This window comes from Pan troglodytes, chromosome 12 (assembly GCF_028858775.2).
Source record: "Pan troglodytes isolate AG18354 chromosome 12, NHGRI_mPanTro3-v2.0_pri, whole genome shotgun sequence".
NCBI classification, from domain to species: domain Eukaryota; kingdom Metazoa; phylum Chordata; class Mammalia; order Primates; family Hominidae; genus Pan; species Pan troglodytes.
This window is the reverse complement of record NC_072410.2, coordinates 47976385-47999544: the sequence shown is the minus strand read 5'-3', so window position 1 is coordinate 47999544 and position 23160 is coordinate 47976385. Positions and strand designations below refer to the sequence as shown.

Below are 23160 nucleotides of genomic sequence, written 5' to 3'. Positions count from 1 at the left end.
GGGCGACAGAGCAAGACTCTGTCTCAAAACAAACAAACAAACAAACAAACAAACAAACAAAAAAACAGCATCTCTCAACTTTTCAATAAAATATCTAGGAAGCCATGGCAGGGAGTGGTGAGGGGAAAGCTCATAACCAGCCTCAAAACTAAATCTAATGGACAGTGCTGACCCAGAATTTCAGAGGAATCTTTAATGCAGATGAATGATGGTTAACTTCAATTCATGTGGCTCATGAAACAGAGCTTACCTGAAAACTCAAGACCATTCAGACATCACCACTGTTTAGCTGTTCACTCAAAGACCCAGCTGTCCCTCTGCTGTGGGTCCTGTGAACCAATCCATATTGATTCTCCTCCTCCTTCTTTGTTATTTGTTTGCATCTATTTAAAGACAGCAGAAATCCCCCAGAAGTTAACTAGAGAGTAAATAGTGGAGTTGGGGAGGTGCATGTACGTGTATAGACATTAAGGTAAGGAACCACAGTAGTACCCCTATCCTGGGTCATATAAGCCCTACAAGTAAAGAGCTGCTAGAGTGGGTATGGAGAGAAAAAGCTTTGTTGGAACCCGTCGGAACTATAGCTTTTCAAGAATCACGTTGGCTGAAAGTATGAGGTGCAGAGTTTAAATGGATGAATACCCAGCAGAAGTCAGGACTGGACTGCATGTTATGTACTCCAATCTGCTCTTCAGCTGTGTGGCTGAGAATGGAGTTTGACCTTCACACAAATAGAAATGGAGCTAGGGAAAAATCCACACACATAATTTGTTGTCAAATACTGAGTTAGATAGCATTCTCCTTTTAAAAATGTCTTAAACATGACTGAGAGGCAGTCTAGCATTGATACTCTGGAGCCAGACTGTCTGGGTTCAAATCCTGACTCCACCACTTACAGCTCTGTGACCATGGGCAAGTTACCTAATGTTGATGTCTCAGCATTTGTATTTGTAAAATGAGGTTAATAATGCTTCTTACTTCATAGAGTTGTTGTGAGATTGCATGAGTCAATGCATAGAAATACTTGGAAGAGCACACAGTAAGCACTCAACAAATGCAAGCTATATTATAATGATGAAGATTATGATTTTAAAAATCATAAGATCATAAGAGAAAGAATCAATATAATATGAAACATATAAATAAATTACAGAAACAAAGGAATGGGAATAGCAGATTGAAGATTCAGAGACCAAATGTATTTTCAAAAATAATGTAAATGCAGGCTCTGAAGAAAATTTTAGGAGGCTGCTTGATATCCTCAGTAAAGTAAAAGAAGATGGGGTCTTTATGAAGCAGGACATAAAACCACAAAGAGATAGAATAAGATGGCAAAATATTAAAATGCACATTGAACCAATAAAGAACAGAATTGATAACACAGGAGAGGAAAGCAGAAATATGTGAAGAACAAGCTTGAAAAGTCCTCCAAGAATGCAGAAAGGGAAAAAAAAATCAAGTGAGAGAATAAATACAGAAAATAGAAAATCGAGACATGACTCAGAACAGAACAAATGGGATAGAAATAATTACTTAACTATGGTATAATATAAAAGAATATTTTCAGACTGCCAGAAAGAGCCTTATATATTGATTAAAAGTGATTTCCTCCTTTTGTATCAAGTCGATGGAAAGAGACTCACATTTAGGCACACCATGCAAAATGAGCAAAGCATTCAGGCTGAGGAGGCAAGTTTAAAAATTAAACTGGCTGGCCGGGCGTGGTGGCTCACGCCTGTAATCCCAGCACTTTCGGAGGCTGAGGTGGGTGGATCATGAGGTCGGGAGTTCAAGACCAGCCCGACCAACACGGTGAAACCCCATCTCTACTAAAAATACAAAAGTTAGCCGGGTGTGGTGGTGTGCGCCTGTAATCCCAGCTACTCAGGAGGCTGAGGCAGAAGAATCGCTTGAACCTGAAAGGTGGAGGTTGAGCCAAGAGTGTGCCACTGCACTCCAGCCTGGGGGATAGAGCTAGATTCCATCTCAAAAAAAAAAAAAAAAAAAAAAAAGACTGGCTGTATATATCTCCTCTGTAATATTAAATGCTAACAAGAGATAAAAGCATAATTGTTTGCCAATGATATTATTATCCACCTGGAATATGTAACAGAAGCAGCAGAAAAAATTTCCAGAATTAATAAGCAAGTTCATTATCATGATCAGTTTAAAACTAATATTTGAAAGCAACAATTTTCTTATTTCCTAGCAATAAAAGTTTACTGGGGTGCTGGGAGACTGAATGACACCTTTGATAGACTCATGGAGCATGGACACAGGCGAAGGAAGCCTGACAAGCCCTCCTCTCTTTAGACTGAGACCCCAAAGGGATGTCTGCACCCTAGGAGTAACGTTGAACCAGAAGTAAATAGACCTTCAGAGGGGGTGCAACTCAGCTTTACTTATCCAGTCTCTGAAGCTGGATTAAAGTGATCCCAGGGTATGAGTGTTTCCAGGCACATGGCAGAAGTAACATAAATTTGCCCTGGGAAAAAATATAATAGAGGTTTAATTCACCAGGAAGATATAACAACACTAAATATGTATGTATCTAATAATATTATTGTTTGAGCTAAGTAATAGCAAAAATACTGTATATCCAAACTTGAGGGATGCAGATAAAACTTTTCCTACAGGAAAATATGTATGTAAATATTAATATATATGTATAATGTAACACTTATATATTGAATAATATGTAAATATATATATATATTTTAACTTGAAACACAAACGCTTTATTTAAAGGCGCATCTCAATTCTGTGTGGCAGGCAAAAAATAAAGGAGCAGATTGTGACAGACCATTCCCATCGGCCATGCGGGCGAACCCAACATCCTTTTACATTGAAGAACCCAACGGGGCCTTTTACATTGCGGATGATGGACCGGCTCGTGTCGTCCATGAATTTCACGCGCACCTGCGTGCACTGTCCCTGAGAGCCGGTCCTGCCCAGGACCTTGGTGACCCTGGCCAGCTTGATAGGCTGCACACGGCTGGTGTTCATGATGGCGGTGCAGCGGTGGTGTGGCGGAGAGGTAAATATATATTATATAAATTAACTTAATATATAAAAATACATAAATATATAAAATGTGTATATATATAAACAAGCTGAAGATGGGAGAAATTAGCTAGTAGTATCAAGATTTATTACAAAACTATAGCAATTAAGATTTTGTCATATTGGTTCAAGGATGGACAACTTTATCAATGAATTAAAATAATAAAACAGATATGTGAACCATTAATTATGTCAAAGGTGACACTATAGAGCACAGGTGAAAGGAATGTCTTATCAATGAATGTGTGGGGATATTTAGATACCCATTTGGAAAAAAATAAAGCTTGGCTTTCGCTTCATACATACACAAAAACAAAATGTAAATAAGTGATTCTTTTAAAGAAAAGGCAAAACAATAAAAGTCTTAGATGGTAATATAAAAGAATATCATCATGATCTCAGCATAAGGCAAGACTCCTCAAGTAGAACATAAAAAGCACTAACCATAAAGAAAAAGACTGACATATACAACTGTCTTAGTCCATTTTGTGCTGCTGTAACAGAATGCCACAGACCAGGTAATTTATGAAAAACAGAAATTTATTCTCTCACAGTTCTGGAGGTTGAGAAATCCAAGATCAAGTCACCAGCAGCTTGTGTGGGCCTTCTTATTGCCTTCCTACTGCATCCTTACACGGCAGAAGGCAGAAAGGGCAAGAGGCAAGAGAGAGTGAGTCTGCTCCCACCAGCACTTTTTTTTTTTCTTTTTGAGATGGGTCTCACTCTATCACCAAGGCTGGAGTGCAGTGGTGTGATCATGACTCACTGCCATCTCTGCCTCTCAGGTTCAAGTGATCCTCCTACCTCAGCTTCCTGAATAGCTGGGACTGCCAGTGCATGCCACCATGCCCAGCTTATTATTTTTGTATTTTTTATTTTTTTGTTAAGACAGAGTTTCACCATGTGGCCCAGGCTGGTCTCAAACTCCTGAGCTCAAGTGGTCTGTCTGCCTTGGCCTCCCAAAGTGCTGGGATTACAGGCATCAGCCATTGCCCCGGCCCCCACAAGCATTTTTAAAGTGGCATTAATCTATTCATGAGGACAGAGTCTTCATGACCTAAACACTTCCCCAAAGATCCTACCTCCCAACACTGTTACATTGGGGATTAAGTTTCCAACATGCGAACTTTGGTGACGAGGAACAAAAACATTCAAACCATAGCAATGACTATGTTAAAATAAAAACTTCTGTTCATCAAAAATAACATTAAGAAGAAAAAAAGAAGTCTGGGCTCGGTGGCTCACGCCTGTAATCCCAGCACTTTGGGAGGCCGAGGCAGGCAGGTCACTTGAGGTCAGGAGTTTGAGACCAGCCTGGCCAACATGGTGAAACCCTGTCTCTACTAAAAATACAAAAATTAGCCGGGTGTGATGTAATCCCAGCTACTTGAAAGGCTGAGGCAGGAGAATTGCTTGAACCCAGGAGGCAGAGGTTGCAGTGAGCCAAGATCACACCATTGTACTCCAGCCTGGGTGACAAGAGAGAAACTCCATCTCAAAAAAAAAAAAAAAAAAAAAGAGGAAGTAAAAAAGAGAGCCACAGAGGAAGAAGGCATGCAAAACATTTGGCAAACAAAGGGCTTGTGTCAACAATATGTAAAGGTCCAGAGCTCACAGGATCTTAGGGTATGTTTATAATTTACTTTGGTAGATAATGACAGTTTTCTGAAATGGTTGTGCCAAGTTGTAACCTAAAATGCAAAGGCTGGAGCCAAAGTTTCAGTGAATGCAGATGCATCACAAAAGCAGAGCTAAGTTAGCAATCTTGAGACAAGGGAAGAGCAGCTAGAGAAAACCTGGAAAACAATGAGGTGGAAATGGTAGTGGCAAAGCACAAGATAGAAATGAGGAAACTTACACAATAAAATGAAAATAAAGGTTAAAACAGATTAAACAGAAAATGGTAGATGTAGAAAACAGTCAAAGGAGATCCAGCATAGGCATAATTGGCTTCCCTGGAAAAAAAGAGAAAATCAAAACAATGCAAAATAAAAAATATTTAAAATATAATAGAAGACAGGTGATTTCTTATAAAGTTAGATGTGCACTTACCAAATGACCTGGTAATTCTACCCACTCCTAGGTATTCACCAAGATAAAACATATGTCCACACAAAGACTTATATATGGGCTGGGCGCAGTGGCTCATGCTTGTAATTCCAGCACTTTGGGAGGCCAAGGTGGGCAGATCACGAGGTCAAGAGTTTGAGACCAGCCTGGTTAACATGGTGAAACCCCATCTCTACTAAAAATAGAAAAATTATCTGGGAGTGGTGGCACATGCCTGTAATCCCAGCTGCTCAGGAGGCTGAGACAGGAGAATTGCTTGAACCCAGGAGGCGGAGGTTGCAGTGAACTGAGATCATGTCACTGCACCCCAGCCTGGGAGACAGAGCAAGACTCCATCTCAAAAAAAAAAAAAAAAAAAAAAAAAAAGACATATATGAGCACTCATAAAAGTTTTAGGAATTTGACAAAAATGGTTCCATAGCTCATTCAAAAGAATAGATTTTAAAATAATCAATAAGATTTAAAAAGTGATAATGAAAGAGCTTTCACTATCAACATTTAAATAATATTTTACAATTAAAGTTTTTAAAAATAAAATGTTATACTATTATAGAAATAGGCAAGCTGATCAGTAGAACAAAATAAATAGGCTGTAAACTTGTGTTTGTGTGTTTATAGCTAATAAGTGTGATGCTTAAATCAGTGGGAAAAAGTATTAACTATTTAATATACAGAGCTAGTATAATTATTAGTGCCACATGTCAGGAGCTAATGAAACTTCTGCAAAGGACCAGCTAGTAAATATTTTAGGCTTTGTGGGCCATACCATCTCTGTTGCAATCACTTAACTCTGCCACTGTAGCATGAAAGCAGGTACAAATAACTATATTACATTCTAAGTAATTTTTAAAATTTCAAACCTCTGTTTTTAAACACTTGAAAATAATACACTGACAAATATGATGGCTTGCTTTTATGTAACTGGCACCTGATAGAATTAAAATTGACCCAAATAGGTCACCAAAAATATATTTTACCTGACAAATTAATTAACATGGGTTAGGGTCAGGATGCGAGGCAGAGAAACAGGAGAGTGCTTTGGACAATGAGAATTAAGTCACTGATCTCTCATTCTATATAGCAATTCTCCTGTCTTACAAACATGTCCTAGTGTCTCTCTCATCTTAAAAGCAAACGACAAAATCCTCTTTAGTCACTCTTTATCCCATTGGTATATCCATTTCTACAAAGCATCATTGCCTGAAGTGTTCTTATGTATTAATATATATTTGTTTATTTATTATTTGCCTTTCTACTCTAGGAACTGTGATCCATGAGGGAAGGATTTTTCTCTCTTTCTTTCTTTTTTTTTTATTTTTATACTTTAAGTTCTAGGGTACATGACACCATGTGCAGGTTTGTTACTTATGTATACACGTGCCATGTTGGTGTGCTGCACCCGTTAATTCGTCATTTACGTTAGGTATATCTCCTAACGCTATCCCTCCCCCCACTCCCACCCCACGACAGGCCCTGGTGTGTGATATTCCCTACCCTGTGTCCAAGTGTTCTCATTGTTCAATTCCCACCCATGAGTGAGAATATGCGGTGTTTGGTTTTCTGTCCTTGCGATAGTTTGCTCAGAATGATGGTTTCCAGCTTCATCCATGTCCCTACAAAGGACATGAACTCATCCTTTTTTATGGCTGCATAGTATTCCATGGTGTATATGTGCCACATTTTCTTAATCCAGTCTATCATTGATGGACATTTGGGTTGGTTCCAAGTCTTTGCTACTGTGAATAGTGCCACAATAAACATACACGTGCATGTGTCTTTATAGCAGCATGATTTTTAAAGGATTTTTCTTTCTTCCTCACTGAAGGAGACATTTTCAATTTATATTCTGACCCATAGAAAATAGAAGGTTTCTAAATGAGCTTATTTTGTATCTGGCTGCCTAAAGAACTCTTCCTACCTATTCCTCCATTGAAGAATCACAAACAAGTGCCTTGGGAGGAGGCGCAAGTCTCAGGGATCCAGACCATAATCTCAGAGCTAGAATGTAAGGCTAAGAAAATATGAATGACCCTTTTGGGAGGGATTGCTAAAGAAGTAACATTCAGTAGTTGGACATTTGATTGTTCTATCAATTGCAGTCTGTCAGCTTTATGTCGAAGGCATACTCATATCTCTACAAGAGCCAATGAACTTCCCTGTCAGACCTTGCCACACACACTTTGGAAGAGGAGAGGGAAGAGCAAAAAGAAAGAGAAGAGGAGGAGGAAAAGAGGAGCTTTGAGAGAGTTCAAAGTCAGGGAGACAAGCGGGCTACAGTGGTAGAATCAGTGAGGGATTAAAATCTTTCCTGCGTTAGTTCCTTTTTCCTGTTGATATTTCTTGAGATTCTTTCTTTTGAGCCCTCCTGGTACTTGGTCCTCTTCCTCTAGGGCAGTTCACTTAATGAAAGGCTCTCTGGCCTGGGGTAGGCCCTGGCCAACTATGCTCTAGAATGTAGAAAAATACGCTATTAATTGAGCCAAGATTAAGTTTATCCCAGGATTAAGTTTAGGCCTGGATTTATTCTAGGCTTTGGGCTAGGAGATCCAAAAATTTCATTATGGTTCATGTTTAGCCGGCTGAGCTCACAATGTTTAGCAAATCCATGGGAGGATTTGGGCCCAAAGTCCTGTAGTGACAAACACTTTACATTTGCATATTTTTAAAGGAGCTCATGGAAGAGATGAGTAGCCGACCATAACTTTGGGGATTTGGTGTTATAGGAATTGCTCCCTCACTTGCTACGGGGAAAAATGAATACTATATGACCATAATAGTTTGCTGAAAATTGTCTCTGCTATTCCTGCCAAAAATGGATGGAGAAGATTATTTGAGAGAAGAAAATATGAAAATGGATCCCCTTGAAGAAATATGAGAGAAGGAAGCTAATCCTTGGTGACAGCATAAGAGACACTCAAACTGACATTAAGAACACACAAGTAGTCCAGAGAGTGGAAAAATAGCTAAACTTATATGAAGGTGCTTGATACAAGGATATGTCATGTTCTGAGGCCTGACCTTTCCTGAGAAGCTGACAGGCATGGCATTTATGATGGAAAAACAACCCTGGAGGCACAGAAAAGCTGATGGCCACAGACTGCAAAGGGATCAATTAGAGAGAAAACTGCTCTCTGGTACAGAAAGAGTGTTTAGAAGAGAAATGGGCATCTTGGTGTTGCTGTAATTATCCCCTCTCTTTTCTGAGTCACCAATTTCTCATTCTATGCAGCAATTCTGCTGTTTTACAAACATGTCATAATGTCTCATCTTAAAAACAAACAACAAAATCCTTTTTAGTCACTCTTTATCCCATTGGTATGTCCATTTCTTCAAAACACTATTACCTCTTATGTATGTATTTGTTTGTTTATTGTTTGCCTTCCTGTTGTAGGAACTCTGATCCATGAAGACAGGATCTTTTTTTTCTTCTTCACTGCTATTTTGTCCTAGAATAGTATTTGGCACATAGCTGGGGCTCAATACATATTTCTTGATTGAATACAAGAAGTTGAGTGGCATGAAGATATGGGATATAGTCATCCAGGTAGAAACAGATTTCTTTCAAAGGTAATTGTAGTTTCCAAGGACAGATACACTGGGCTGACCTCTGACCCTAGGAGTAATAGAAATAGCAATTCCATAATCCAGTTGGTTATAGACCAGGAATGACAAACACATGGCATGCATGTTGCCGCTTCCCCATTCTGCTTTCAGGACAGACATCATTAATCTATCACAGCACTTGTTCCTGAAGAGAGTGGTTACTGCCTCCCTGATTACTGAATCCATAGCACAAATGGAAGGATAAAATTTTGCATGGAAAGATAGGTTTTGGAGATCCTATCAATATGGAAGGCCTAGGTTCTTCTATAAATAATGTTGTTTGACCATTAATTCCAGAGTGTGACTATGGAAAAGGAGGAATAGTTGCATGGCTTTAGTTTTGTCTTTTCTAAACAACCTAAATGACACCACAGTTCAATCACCCCACATGTACCGATCAAGGGGACCAATTGGAGAGCTCAGCATTTAGCCAGGAACAGATGCCAAAATTCAGCCAAGAAAATCTGCCAAAAAAAAAAGTAACATCCGAAAGCACAGGACAGAGACATGCTCTACTGGCCATGACTGGGAGCTGTAACTCACCTTCTCAGAGAGCTCCAGGGAAGTGCCTGGAAAGGACACTGAGAATGAAAGAAAAGCACGGGTGAGACCAAAACAGGGGCAACTCTTACCCTATTTCTGAATATTTTTTATGGGGAAGGAGGCAAAGAGGATGAGGGTAACGGGGGATGTTGCCTTTTATTGAAGTGCGGGTGGAACGAATACTTGACTTGTAAAGTTGGGACTTACTACAACTAGCACAAAATCAATAAGAAAGGAGAGTCAACAAGTATTTACAAAGCCTTCAATGGCCTGCATGGGGATCAGTGCCAAGAAACAGTCTTTGCCGTGGCTCTGCCTCCTCCTTGACCCAAAGTACCACTCTTTATTATGCAACTGGCACACGAATTGCCTCCAGAACATGAGAACACTACTCATGGCCAGTGTGGGGAACTCAGGCCAAGACACAGCCTTCTGCCCAAGGAAGTGGTCTGAAGTAACTTTGCAGAATTCTTGTCAAGATAGTTAACATTGTCAAGAAAACAAACAAATAAAACCGCTGAGTAGAAGCCAATTCTCCATGTGCTTAGACTCCCTGTTGTTGTCCCTGCCCCTGACCTCACAATGAGCATGGGGCCCTGAGATGACCTCCAAGAGAGGCTAGGAAAAGGGTTTGGCTAGACGTTGGTCAGATTCTGCCTTCTCCCTCCAGGACAGGAAGAATCAATCTGAAGCAGGACCACATGAGACCAAGAAAATGGGTTTGTGTGTCTCCTCTGGGACTGGCACTGGATTCACAAAGGAGATGAAGGATAGAAGTAGGGGGAGGTGGCCAGGCGTGGTGGCTCACACCTATAATCCCAGTACTTAGGGAGGCCCAGGCGGGCGGATCACAAGGTCAGGAGTTCGAGACCAGCCTGACCAACATGGTTAAACCCTGTCTCTAATGAAAATATAAAAATTAGCTGGGCATGGTGGTTGCGCCTGTAATCCTAGCTACTCAGGAGGCTGACGCAGGAGAATCGCTTGAACCTGGGAGGTGTAGGTTGCAGTGAGCCGAGATAGCACCATTGCACTACAGCCTGGGTGACAGAGTGAGACTCCATCTCAAAACAAAAACAACAACAAAAAAAAAAAAAAAAAAAAGAAGGAGGGGGAGGTATCAAGAGAGATCTGTTTGCTCAGGAGAATCTGTGTGGGAGCTGAGTCAGTCCTCAGATTGCAATGGGATAGGAATAATGCCTTCCAGATCTTCTCACCTGGATCACTTCCCCATCGTCCTCCATCTCACCTGTTGTCCTTCTCCCCTTCTCCCTTTCTCAATTTTCTCTGCCCTTCAGTGTCTCAGGTGTCTGTATTCTTCAAGAAGCCATGCCCTGTCCCTAATTTCCCCTCCACCCATTACATCGTCATTTCCCACACCCAAACTGCTTGGGCCACATTGTCTACAATGGCCACCTCCTTGTAACATCCAGATTTCCAGACACTGTGCAAGGCAACTTACAGACCTTGCTGCCTTTAGTCCTCCTGACAACACAAACAATGTCTCAGTGAGCCAGCCATTATCTGCCTCATGTTAGGAAGCTCAGAGATGTCGAGTCCCTTTCTGGAGGTCAGAAATTTTAAGGCTAGAGTTGAGATTCAAACCTAGCAGTGTCTGCTCTTAATCTCTAGAGGTTTTCTAAAGTGTGAAACTTAGAAGACAAGAGTTCTATGAGATTTAAAAAGGAATACCATGGAAGAATTGGAAAAAATTATACTTTACAAATAAACATTATGTACTTGGTCTTGTTATTATTAAAAAAACCCTGCCTCTAAACATGGCGAGATATATCTTGCACTACCAGTATTTCCTGATGGGGCTGCTGTTGGCCTTTTAGTCCAAGCCCACACACTGTAGAGTGTTTAGTATCTGTGGTCCTGTCAGCCAAAGGCCAGTGGGGTCCTCAATGTGCACCTAAAAGTGCTCCACATGTGTAGATGTCCCCTGAGATATGAATGTTACTACCTTCAGTTGAAGGTAACTAACCCTAGAGTGTAATGACCATAATGTCAGGGACTGTGTCTTTCTTACTCAGCATTGCAGCCCCAACATATAGCTCATAGTAGGCCTTTAGTAGATATTAGAAAGTCATCTAATGCGTGTGTAATGTGTAATTATTGGTAATAGGCAGTATTTAACCATTACCTAGGATGTTATCTGATATGATCTCAATGACCATCTTGCCTATACAGTTTTAACATGTCTGCAATATTATTCAATGTTCATTATGTATTAGACACATGAATCAAGTTTTGGTCATTTCTTGCAGCAATTAAATTATCAGGTTACTTTATTTCAAGCATGAAGCTTTCTATCTCCTGAGCTCCTTGATGAAGGCTTGACTTATAAAGCTAAGACTTCCTATAACTAGCACAAAATCAATAAGCAAGGAGAGTTAACAAGTATTTACAAAGCCTTCAGTGGCCTGCATGATCCCCATGTCTGTTGTTTCCCTGTCTGTATACCCTAAATTATAATAGTGCTTCATTTTAAATGTTTGGGCTAAGATGCATTGTCCAACACTGCCTATGGACAGTTACCAATCAACACAAAGCATCCGGCTCTCTCACCCTTTGTTGCTTTTGATTCTCTCTCATGAACAGTTCTGAGACCTCCACTGTCCTCTTGTTATTTTTATTCCTAATGGTGATACTTCTCCTACTTGCTTCCTCTGACTGTCTACCTTGTCATGTTGACTCCTTCCTTCAGGAATGCTCTTCTCAAATCTGAAGATACAATCTGAATAGAAAAATAGGTGTGGACCACTGGTGGCCACTTATGTGCCTACATGTCTGTAGTCATTCATTTTCAATCCTGAGTGAAGACACAAAGGTCTATGTCAGCCAGCCCCTAGCTGGAGTTTCCTTTGTCTAGTTCTGCATCTGCCTCCCAAGAATCTATTCTTTTTGCTCTTCTCACTCCCTCACCCTCTCCCTGGTATCAGTGTCTCTGATATAGACACAGGAATAGGCATTTATGGAAGATCCGATGGGGAGAGGAGTGCAGTTCTGGCCCCAGAGCTACCCAGCAGGGAGGAACAGGCCTTGTGGGGGCTGACCTGACTTAGCCAGAGAGGCATCAGGCTGCCAGGAAAATGAGGGTTGCAGCCATCTGGGGACAAAGTTAAGGCAAGCTGTCTGGAAGATCAGGTGGGGAGAGGAGTGCAGTTCTGGCCCCAGAGCTACCCAGCAGGGAGGAACAGGCCTTGTGGGGGCTGACCTGACTTAGCCAGACAGGACATCAGGCTGCCAGGAAAATGAGGGTTGCAGCCATCTGGGGACAAAGTTAAGGCAAGCTGTGGGCTGAAAGGGAGCCCAGTGGGAGATGAGGCACAGAGAGGAGGGAGCTGGGATAAAGAGACTTAGAAACGCAGGCACAAAGCCAGCACAGAGGCTGTCCTGGGTAGCAAGCCCTGTCTACACAACTAGAGTCATTGGAGAAGGCTTTCAGAAGAAGCTGGGACTGGATTTGCGGCTTGAAGAAAGGGTAGGATTTGTAGAGTTGAAGAGGAGTATAACGAGCCACTTCCTGTGAGGTGAAACTACATATCACTCAGTGATTTACATCTAAACTGGGCATTTATGTGTTATGATTGACTGAAATCACCTGTGGGCTAATCAGCCCAGCCATCACGCCGAGATGCTGGCTCACAAAGGCAGCTGATGGACCTTCCCCTGCAGGAAGTGACCCTGTGCCTGATTTACACTTTGCAAGGTACGCAATTGTTTTCACTTGCTCTAAACAAATTGACCAAATCCAGTTCAGCAAATGAGATGACTCCAAGCACAAGGTTTCTCTTTGAAAATGATTGAGAACATGTTTGCATACAGTGTTTACAAAGTTGAAGCAAACTATGCTTCAAATGAAGAGAGAATATGTCTCCATTTCTTTGCCGAGTGTGAAATGAGAGGGGGGTTTGTTAGCCCGACTCCAGCAGAGCTCTTGCCCATAGGAAGCCTGAGATCAAGGGTCACAAACTCAAGTGTCTACTGTGAAAATAAGATAAATAATGAAACAAGACAACTGTGATGCAACAGGAAATTGTGGAAACTCTGGCTAAGCCAAGAGCATACATCCTATTTGAAGACAGCTGCTATTCTCTCCCCTATTTGCATCCATGCAAGAATGAGAGTCCACTATGACCAGGTTTTCTAATTTTTCAAGAGAAGCCAGAAATGCTGATTTTTTTTGGTAAGAAACTTTCTAAGCTAAGGAGTATTGTATGGGTGCCTTCTGCTGTGGGCCACCTGTTTCCAGTCTCTGTTCTAGAGGCTACCTAGTTATGGAAATCACCTGTAACTGTCCCTATTTGTTCTGGAAGGAGAGTGGACACTTGTAGGAAAAAGCCCAGACTCCCTAGCCTGACATGGAAGACCTTTGCCTACTTCTCTAGACTTTTCTTTTTGTGCTGTGCTCATACCTTGTGCCCCAGCCCTGCTGAGCTAACTGTAGCTTGCCTAATGTGCATGGAACAGAGATTCAATCCCAATCTTCACCTAAACACTTCACCTAAAGAAAATGGAAAATGGAGTTTCAGTGTAAGGCTGAGCTGAGATTGTGTGGAAGTTTAAAAATATGTCCACATCTTTTTTACTTTCTTTCCATTAGGAGGTGGGCTTGAAGGCTGGGCACGGTGGCTCACGCCTGTAATCCCAGCACTTTGGGAGGCTGAGGCGGGCAGATCACCTGAGGTCAGGAGTTTGAGACCAACCTCAACATGGAGAAACCCCGTCTCTACTAAAAATACAAAATTAGCCGGGTGTGGTGGTGCATGCCTGTAATTCCAGCTACTTGGGAGGCTGAGGCAGGAGAATTGCTTGAACCTGGGAGGCGGAGGTTGCTGTGAGCCGAGATCGCGCCATTGCACTCCAGCCTGGGCAACAAGAGCGAAACTCCATCTCAAAAAAAAAAAAAAAAAAAAAGGAGGTGGGCTTGAAAGTGGATTAGGGCTGGGAAGGGTAGTTGGGGATGGAAGGGGAGATGGGGATGGTTAACTGGTACAAAAAATAACTAAAAAGAATGAATAAGACCTACTATTTGATAGCATAAGAGAGTGACTATCGTCAATAATAACTGGCTGGGAGTGGTGGCTTACGCTTGTAATCCTTGCACTTTGGGAAGCTGAGGCAGGTGGATTACCTGAGGTCAGGATGAGACCAGCCTGGCCAACATGATGAAACCCTGTCTCTACTAAAAATACAAAAAATTTAGCTGGGCATGGTGACAGGCCTGTAATCCCAGCTACTTGGGAGGCCTGAGGCAGGTGAATTGCTTGAACCCAGGAGGCGGAGGTTGCAGTGAGCCGAGATCCTGCACTGTACTCTAGCCTGGGCAACAAGAGCAAAACTCAGTCTTAAAAAAAAAAAAAACCCTATACATTTTTAAATAAAGAGTATAATTGGACTGTTTGTAACTCAAAGGATAAATGCTTGAGGGGATGGATACCCCATTCTCCATGATGTGCTTATATTTCACACTGCATACCTATATCAAAACATCTCATGTACCCCATAAATATACATACCTACTATGTACCCACAAAAATTAAAAATAATAAAAAAAGGAAATAGATTGGGCTTTGTGACCAGGTCAACCAAGACAGTATGTGGAAATGATGCCAAATGACTTTTGAGGCTAGGTCAAAAAAGGCAATGCAACTCCTACCTTGCTTGCTGCAACTCTCAGCTGGAAGCCCTCAGCTGCCATGCAAGCAGGCTACCCTGAAGGCACCATGCTGTGAGGAAGCCCAAACTAGCCCATCAGGAGAGACACCATGGAGAAGTTCTGAGGGGATGTAATGAGAGGCAGAGACACCCCACCAGTCCTCGGATGCTCCAGCTCCCTGCTCTTCTAGCTCCAGCCACCACCTGACTGCAACTGCCTGAGAAACCCTGAGCCAGAACCACCCCACTGAGCCCTTCCCAAATTCCTGACTCGTGAAAATTGTGAGAGATAAAATTATTATTATTGTGATAAGCCACTAGGTTTTGTGGTGATTTGTTATGCAGAACAGCTTCAAAGGAGAACTCAAAGTTTAGGCAGAGGCGGAGGCAGATGTAGTGTCTAGTGCCTAGTCTGGTCTGCTGTCCTTAATTCTGTGCACTTGACTCTTCACGTGCCAGCCAAATTCCTGATATTCTTCCGCATAAATGCCAGAGGGAGCCAGGTTGGTTGGCTGATTTAGTTACTGTCACTGGTATTGAAAACCTCATTGGGTACCTCAGCCAGCCTGAGTCTTTGGGTTAGGTGCCCACTCATCCGATCAGTAGCCACTCTTATAGAAGGCCAACCTGTCCCAGTTCACCTGGTTAGGGGCCTGTGGCCATGGCCCTTTCCATGTGAAGGGGAAGTTGGGGTGGCAGGTGTCTGGTGGATCCACCTGGCACCTGTGGTTTGTTGTCGTGTCTTTCCAGGCTTGTGCTCTATGCTTTAGAATCATCCCTACTCCCAATACTTACTCATCTTTTGAGTCTCAATTATGCATTACCTTCTTCATGAAGCTGGGCCATTCCCCTTGGAGACCCCCTGTCTCTTTGCACACCCTCCCTACTAAAGAGAGCTCACTGGCTTCCCCATCCATCTTTCCCACAAAGCTGACCATCCTCAGCTTATTCATCTCAGTCTTCCTAATGCCAGGCTTTGTGGCTGGCTTATAGCAGGGGCTGGATAAATCATTGATAAAACATGAATAGATGTGTTTAGTTGAAAGAGGATAAAGGGAATCATAACATCAGCTACTCTGGAGTGTGGAATGCTTTTGATGTCTGAGTTGGGAGGCTAGGTTCTGTTTCACGGCCTCTTGCAGTAGTTGATACCAGTTCATTGATTATGTCGTTCTGTTACCTGCAGTAGGAACAGATCGTGTCCTAAAAGTGTGTGGTCTGGAACTTGAAGCACATTTTCCCTCATAGAAACAGGTTAGTGGTTTTCAAATTAAAAATAAAATAAACCCAAAAAATCATGAAAAAAAAATTCTACAAGAAACTGAACTTGGAAAGTCAGCTTTGAGGTGGTTTGAAGTTAACAATGGACTGGTCTCTAAGCTTTGGAGGGATGGGGGAAGATGAAAGTGTTGGGGACCCCAGAGCTGCCAGTCAGTTAAAGGGCACTCAGATGCTGTTGTCCCAAATATATAAGTATGGGGGATGGGGGATCCAGAAATATATTTAATTTTTAAAAACTTCACTACTTCATGTTTAAATGGGTAATACACAATGATAGTACAGCTTTTATAATATTTTTATATTTTAGTAACAATGTTTTTACTTCAAATTTACCGTCTATGGGAAATGTTGAAAAAAAAAGGCCACATAGTTTTCTCTACCCAGATTTCATGCACTGTAAGCTTTGCTTATCATTCCACACATTATTTTGAGTCTAGCTATTTCCTCCCCTCTCCACGCCTTTGACCTATTTTTAGGTCTAGAAGCTAAAAAAAAAAAAAAAGATTGTCTAGTGAGGACCTAGTAGCTGGCAGCCCTGAGGGTGGGTGTACCCTGGGGCCTCAGCCCTGGCCTTAACAGGCCTTGGGTGTCAGGGGGGGAGGGGGGGAGGGTTGGGGATTCCAATCCACATTCTGTGAAAGGAACCCTCCCCTCCCTCTTTCTGGGTGAGGCCAAAGGCTGCCCAGTCAGCTGGCCTGGCCTGAGAAGGCTAAGATAGTGCAGGCGCTGTGGTTCCCCATCTCCTCTGCTTCCCTCTCCCACACACTTACAGTTTGGTCCTATTCTTCCCACCCCAAGCTGCTCTGGGGCTGCCACCCTCATACCCCGACCCCAGATCCCAGCCCCAGGCAGATCATTAGGCTGCAGTCAGTCCTGGTTCTTTGCCTTCCTCCCTACCAACTTCTGACTGTGCTGCAGAAAGCAGATAACTGAAAGCCACTCAATATACCTAGAAGGCAGGGCCATAGGATGAGCTTGGCCTTTGGAGTAGCAGACCATGGTTCAAATTGTAGTTGAAACCCCAGCTCTGGGACCTGTTTGCTGTCTGACCAGGGGCAAATGACTTACCCTATCTGTGCTACAGTTTCTTACCTGTGAAGTGGAGAAGAGGATAATGATCTACTTTGGAGGGCATTGGGAATTAGAGAAAATGTATGTAAAGTGTCTGGTACAATGTGGCCTACAACTGCCCCTAATAAATGTTTACTGAGGCCTTATCCTCAGCTTTCCAGGAAAGCTGGGGAGGGTTTCCCTCTGGATCTCCTTGTGCTCATGGGGTCGGGACTCTAGGCTGGAGGAGCACAGATTTCCACAATCCTGTGGTACTCATATGTCCGGTAGAGCATCACCTTCATATTTAGAGCCCTCTTCTCCTTTCTTGCGTTAGGATCTTCATGGATTGCAACATTGCACCCTTTACCTAAATGAAACATCAGTGCATATAACTCTCCTCCCATTTTCACCAGGTTAAAACAAAAATTAGGATGGGCAGATGCCAGCCCTTGCTGGAGACCCAGGCTTCTGCGTGAATGACTATCCATAAAGCATTTAGATGAGAGAATGTGAGGGAAAGCTGCTGTCCAAGATCTTCTCTGCTGGAGGATGGGACAATGGTCTCACATGCTCAGGAAGGTTTGTAACGTGGGGTTAAGCACGCTAACATGGAAGTTGAAACTCCTGGGTCCAAATCCTGGCTTTTCTAGTTACCAGCCAGGTGCATCAGTTTACTCATCTGTTAAAAGCAGAGGATGATGATGCTGATGAAGAGGATGATGAAGATGAAGATGATGGTACCCATCTCCTCAGGGTTACGGAAGGTGAATTGAATTGACGCAGTGAGAATGGAGTACACTGGACTCACTCATGAAGTATGTTAGCTGCTATGGTCATGCTTTCCCCCTTGGTTGTCTGTGTAGCTAGTGATAGAAATATCAAGCTTTCCAACAAGACTGTCCCTTACCACGTTTTCTTTCTTTTGTTAGCCTTTAGATTTTTTTCTGATTATAAAGGTTATATATGCTCAAGACAAACCACTTATAAAATGTAGAAAGACAAGGCTGGGCACGGTGGCTCACACCTGTAATCCCAGCACTTTGGGAGGCTGAGGCAGGCTGATCACCAGGTCAGGAGATCAAGACCATCCTGGCTAACACGGTGAAACCCCGTCTCTACTAAAAATACAAAAAAAAATTAGCTGGGCTGGTGGCGGCTGCCTGTAGTCCCAGCTATTTGGGAGGCTGAGGCAGGAGAATGGCGTGAACCCGGGAGGCGGAGCTTGCGGTGAGCTGAGATCACGCCACCGCACTCCAGCCTGGGCGACAGAGCGAGACTCCGTCTCAAAAAAAAGTTGAAAGACAAAAAGAAGACAATGAAAACACACATCATATTACCACCCCAGAGATGCTGTGAACATTTTTATGTATTAGGAAATAGATATTTATAGTCATTAGTATAGTATGTAAAAATGAGAGCCTATTAAAATGTGCAGCAGTGACCTATAGAAACCAAAGGTAAAAAAAATCTGTGTTTGAAATCTGTTTGTTGCCTGTCCAGGTGCTCACTGCAGCTCACCAGTGTGTTATGGAGCACAGGTTCTTAAAACTAGTGCTAGGCCTACAGCGTAACTTGGGAGCTTGAGAGAAGTTCAAACTCCCTGGCTGCACCTGCTGAATCAGAGAGCCTGGGGTGGGCACAGCAATCTATATTTTAACAAGCCCTCCAGAGGATTTTGAAGTCTGTTCAAATTTGAGAACCATTCTTAGAAATCAAAGTTCTAGCCCAGGCGCGGTGGCTCATGCCTGTAATCCCAGCACTTTGGGAGGCCCAGGCAGGTGGATCACTTAAGCCCAGGAATTTGAGACCAGCCTGGGCAACATAGTGAGACTCCATCCCTACAAAAAATATGTATTAAAAAAATTAGCTGGACATGGTGGCACATACCTGTAATCCTAGCTACCTGGAAAGCTGAGGTGGGAGAATCACCTGAGCCTGGGAAGTCAAGGCTGTAGTGAGCTGTGATCACACCACTGCACTCCAGCACGAATGACAGATTAAGTTCCTGTCTCGAAAGAAAGAAAAAGAATAAAACGGGCCAGGCACTGTGGCTCACGCCTGTAATCCTAGGACTTTGGGAGGCCGAGGGGGGCAGATCACGAGGTCAGGAGTTTGAGACCAGCCTGACCTACATGGTGAAACCCCATCTCTACTAAAAATACAAACATTAGCCAGGCATGGAGGCACACGCCTGTAATCCCAGCTACTCGGGAGGCTGGGGCAGGAGAATCGCTTGAACCTGGGAGGCGGAGGTTGCAGTGAGCTGAGATCACGCCACCACACTCCAGCCTGGGTGACAAGGTGAGACTCCATCTCAAAAAAAGAAAAGAATAAAAGGAAGAAAGGAAGGAAGGAAGGAAAAAGAAGGAAGGAAGGAAGAAAGAAAGAAAGAAAGAAAAAGAAAGAAAGAAGGAAAGAAAGTCAAAGTTCTGGAATTATTCTGACAAGTTAAACAATAGTTAAGAAACTCTTGCTCTCTAAGGTCTCACAAATTTCAAGCTATGCATTTAAAATAGGTGCTGCCGAAAAAGAATGAACCCTGGAAAACATTCTACTTGCTACACTGAGACACCATATTAAAGACAGCATTATTTTAAATGTCTCTGGACTGCTTTTAAAAAGAACTTTGGGTCATGCATCTAATTCCCTTCTAACTTCTAAAATGGAAAGTAGTTTCCTATGGTTGGCATCTATCATATGTAGTTATAGACAGACCTACTCTGTGACACCATAGAGTACTCACTCATTTCTTTGTTTGTCATTCATTCAAATAATCACCATTCAGCTCTTTGAAGTATTTATTCTCTACCAGTTTCTGGCAGTCCTTTTTGCATTAGGAAAGAACAGATCTGTTTTATTTTCAGATTTTATTTTAAAAATATGTATTTTCAATGGTATTTGGAAGTTTATACTTGCAAAGGATTTGAGTGAAGTAGGAGATATTTTCTCTAGAACATTAAAAGTGTCTGAAGACCCCTTGACCCTCTCCCACACTAGTGCCAAGACAAGAAAACAGGATTTTTCTGCTCTCTTTGAGTTCTAGTCTCTAGGTACAAAGGAATTACATCTCAGTTACTGGAAAGTTTGCAGAATAGAGGAATGGCCCAATGTCTTTGAGACATTTTAGGGCAATACCAGAAGTCTTGGAAGAAGAGAGCTAAATAAAAGTCATCTGGATGCCCAAAGACCACAGAAGATGGCTTGCTCAAAATACCACTACTGAGTTTGGCTTCAGTCCCAGACAAGATTCTAGACTAGATTATTTAAAATAATAACAAAAAAGTTTGGGAGACTTTTGGAAAAGCAGCAATTACTGGCATTCAGCCTGAGATTTTAAAAACAAAGTATGTCTGCTTGACCTTTTTCTTTCTTTGACATTGTTTCTAGACTCATTTATTAAGAAAATATGATAGGCACAAGGCCTGGGGCATAATAGAGACTCAATCAATATTTGTTGACTGAATGAATAGGGCATTTTGCGAGGCTTTTGATAAGATCTTTCATAAACTGATTGATAAAGCCACAGCATAATGCAGGCTGGAAGCAAGGGCAAAAGCTGGGTTAGAATTTCCCAGAAAATATCATTAATACCATCTGGGAGGCAGAGTCCTAATGTTGGGCCATCACCCCTGAGAAAGCTCTCCATGGCATGGATGCAGTATAGAGAACAGGCTCATCAAACTGAACATAAAATTGTGCTGGGCAGGGCAGCATACACGCTGAGGGATGAAATCCAGATCAACAGACTACTGAGCAATTTTTAAGCCCCTCCTTATTCTCCCTAAATATAAATAATACATATTCATTGTATGCAATCTGAGAAATATAGGAGAGACTAAAGAAGAAAGTAAAAAAGAATTCATGAACTCCCATCACCTGAATGTAACCATTGCTAATATTTTAGCATATTTCTTTACTTAGTCTTTGTTTAACTTATACATACTTTATCTAGATGTGTTAATTTCATATCATCCTTTCACTGAAACGAAACTCTTTTAAAGCATAATTTGTAATGATTATATGATAGTTCATTATATCTATGCGTTGACTTACACATCTTCATTTGTAGTGACCATAACAAATAATTGTAGCAAATATCAATATAGCATTTTACTGAGGCCCAGATACTATTTAAAGTGCTTTAAATATATTAGCTTTTCAGTCCTCACAATAACTCTGAGAGGTACTATCGTTATCCTTATTTTACAGATGAAGAAACTGAGGCAAAAAGAGTTTAAGTAATTTGCCCCAAATCACCCAGATACTAAGTGGTGGGAGCAGAGATTTCTCTCTTTTGAAGTCGGTGTTGGTATTGGAATGATTGACATTTATTAAATGGTATTGGAATGATTGAAAAGCCATTTGGAAATACATGGAGTTGATTTTCATATCGCATTTTACCTTAGTACAAATTCCAGATAAATCAAAGACAATTATAAGAGATGAAATCTTAAATATACAAAAACAGTGATTCTCAATGCTGGCTGAGCTTTAGAATCACTGGGGAGTCTATTTAAGAATTACCAGTGTTGGCCGGGCGCGGTGGCTCACGCCTGTAATCCCAGCACTTTGGGAGGCTGAGGCGGGTGGATCACGAGGTCAGGAGATGGAGACCATCCTGGCTAACACGGTGAAACCCCGTTTCTACTAAAAATACAAAAAATTAGCCGGGCGTGGTGGCCGGCGCCTGTAGTCCCGGCTACTCGGGAGGCTAAGCCAGGAGAATGGCGTGAACCCGGGAGGCGGACCTTGCAGTAAGCCGAGATCGCAGCACTGCACTCCAGCCTGGGCGACAGAGCGAGATTCCGTCTCTAAAAAAAAAAAAAAAAAAAAATTACCAGTGCTTAGGCCTGGCGTGGTGGCTCACGCCTGTAATCGCAGCACTTTGGGAGGCTGAGGCAGGCTGATCACCAGGTCAGGAGATCGAGATCATCCTGGCTAACACGGTGGAACCCCGTCTCTACTAAATATACAAAAAGAAATTAGCCGGGCGTGGTGGCGGGCGCCTGTAGTCCCGGCTACTCGGGAGGCTGAGGCAGGAGAATGGCGTGAGTGAACCCTGGAGGCGGAGCTTGAAGTGAGCCGAGAACACGCCACTGCACTCCGGCCTGGGCGACAGAGCGAGACTCTGCCTCAAAAAAAAAAAAAAAAAAAAAAGATTTGTACTAAAAATACAAAAATTAGCTGGGCATGGTGGCGTGCACCTGTAGTCCCAGCTACTTGGGAGGCTGAGGCAGGAGAATCACTTGAACCCAGGAAGCAGAGGTTGCAGTGAGCGAGATTGCACCACTGCAGTCTAACCTGGCGACAGAGTGAGACTCCATCTCAAAAAAAAAAAAAAAAAAAAAAAAGAATTACCAGTGTTTGCCACTGGCCCCCACTTCCCCCCACAGCTATTTAAATCATAATCACTGGAGGTAAAGCTAGAAATTTGTATTTTTAAAGTATGCGTTATGAATTTTTTTTTTAACTTTAAGTTCTGGTATACATGTGTAGAACATGCAGGTTACATAGGTATACATGTGCCATGGTGGTTTGCTGCACCCATCAACCTGTCATCTAGGTTTATATTTTCTTGCATTAGGTGTTTGTCCTAATGCTCTCCCTCCCCTGGACCCCCACCCCCCCGACAGGCCCCGGTGTATGCTGTTCCCCTCCCTGTGTCCATGTGTTCTCATTGTTCAACTCCCACCTATGAGTGAGAACATGAGGTGTTTGGTTTTCTTTGCCTGTGTTAGTTTGCTGAGGATGATGGCTTCCAACTTCATCCATATCCCTGCAAAGGGCATGAACTCATTCTTTTTTTATGGCTGCATAGTAGAAATTGGTATTTTTTTAAAGTTCCTGTTGATTGGAATGCAGCCAGGGCTAAGACATAACGAC

At 42.4% G+C, this 23160-nt stretch overlaps 2 long non-coding RNA genes across 3 annotated transcripts in view; one reads left to right on the top strand and one right to left on the bottom strand.

Moving 5' to 3' along the window:
- Positions 1 to 3032, top strand: part of LOC104005040 (uncharacterized) — a 40742-nt gene extending 37710 nt beyond the window's left edge. Inside the window, exon 3 of the long non-coding RNA XR_002942558.2 lies at positions 2773 to 3032. This is a non-coding gene — a long non-coding RNA (uncharacterized LOC104005040). The remainder of the gene's footprint in view (positions 1 to 2772) is intronic.
- Positions 1 to 23160, bottom strand: part of LOC107973525 (uncharacterized) — a 28526-nt gene that overhangs the window by 1655 nt on the left and 3711 nt on the right. For both annotated transcript variants that reach the window (XR_001715886.2, XR_008546284.1), the window contains exon 2: positions 251 to 383. This is a non-coding gene — a long non-coding RNA (uncharacterized LOC107973525). The remainder of the gene's footprint in view (positions 1 to 250; positions 384 to 23160) is intronic.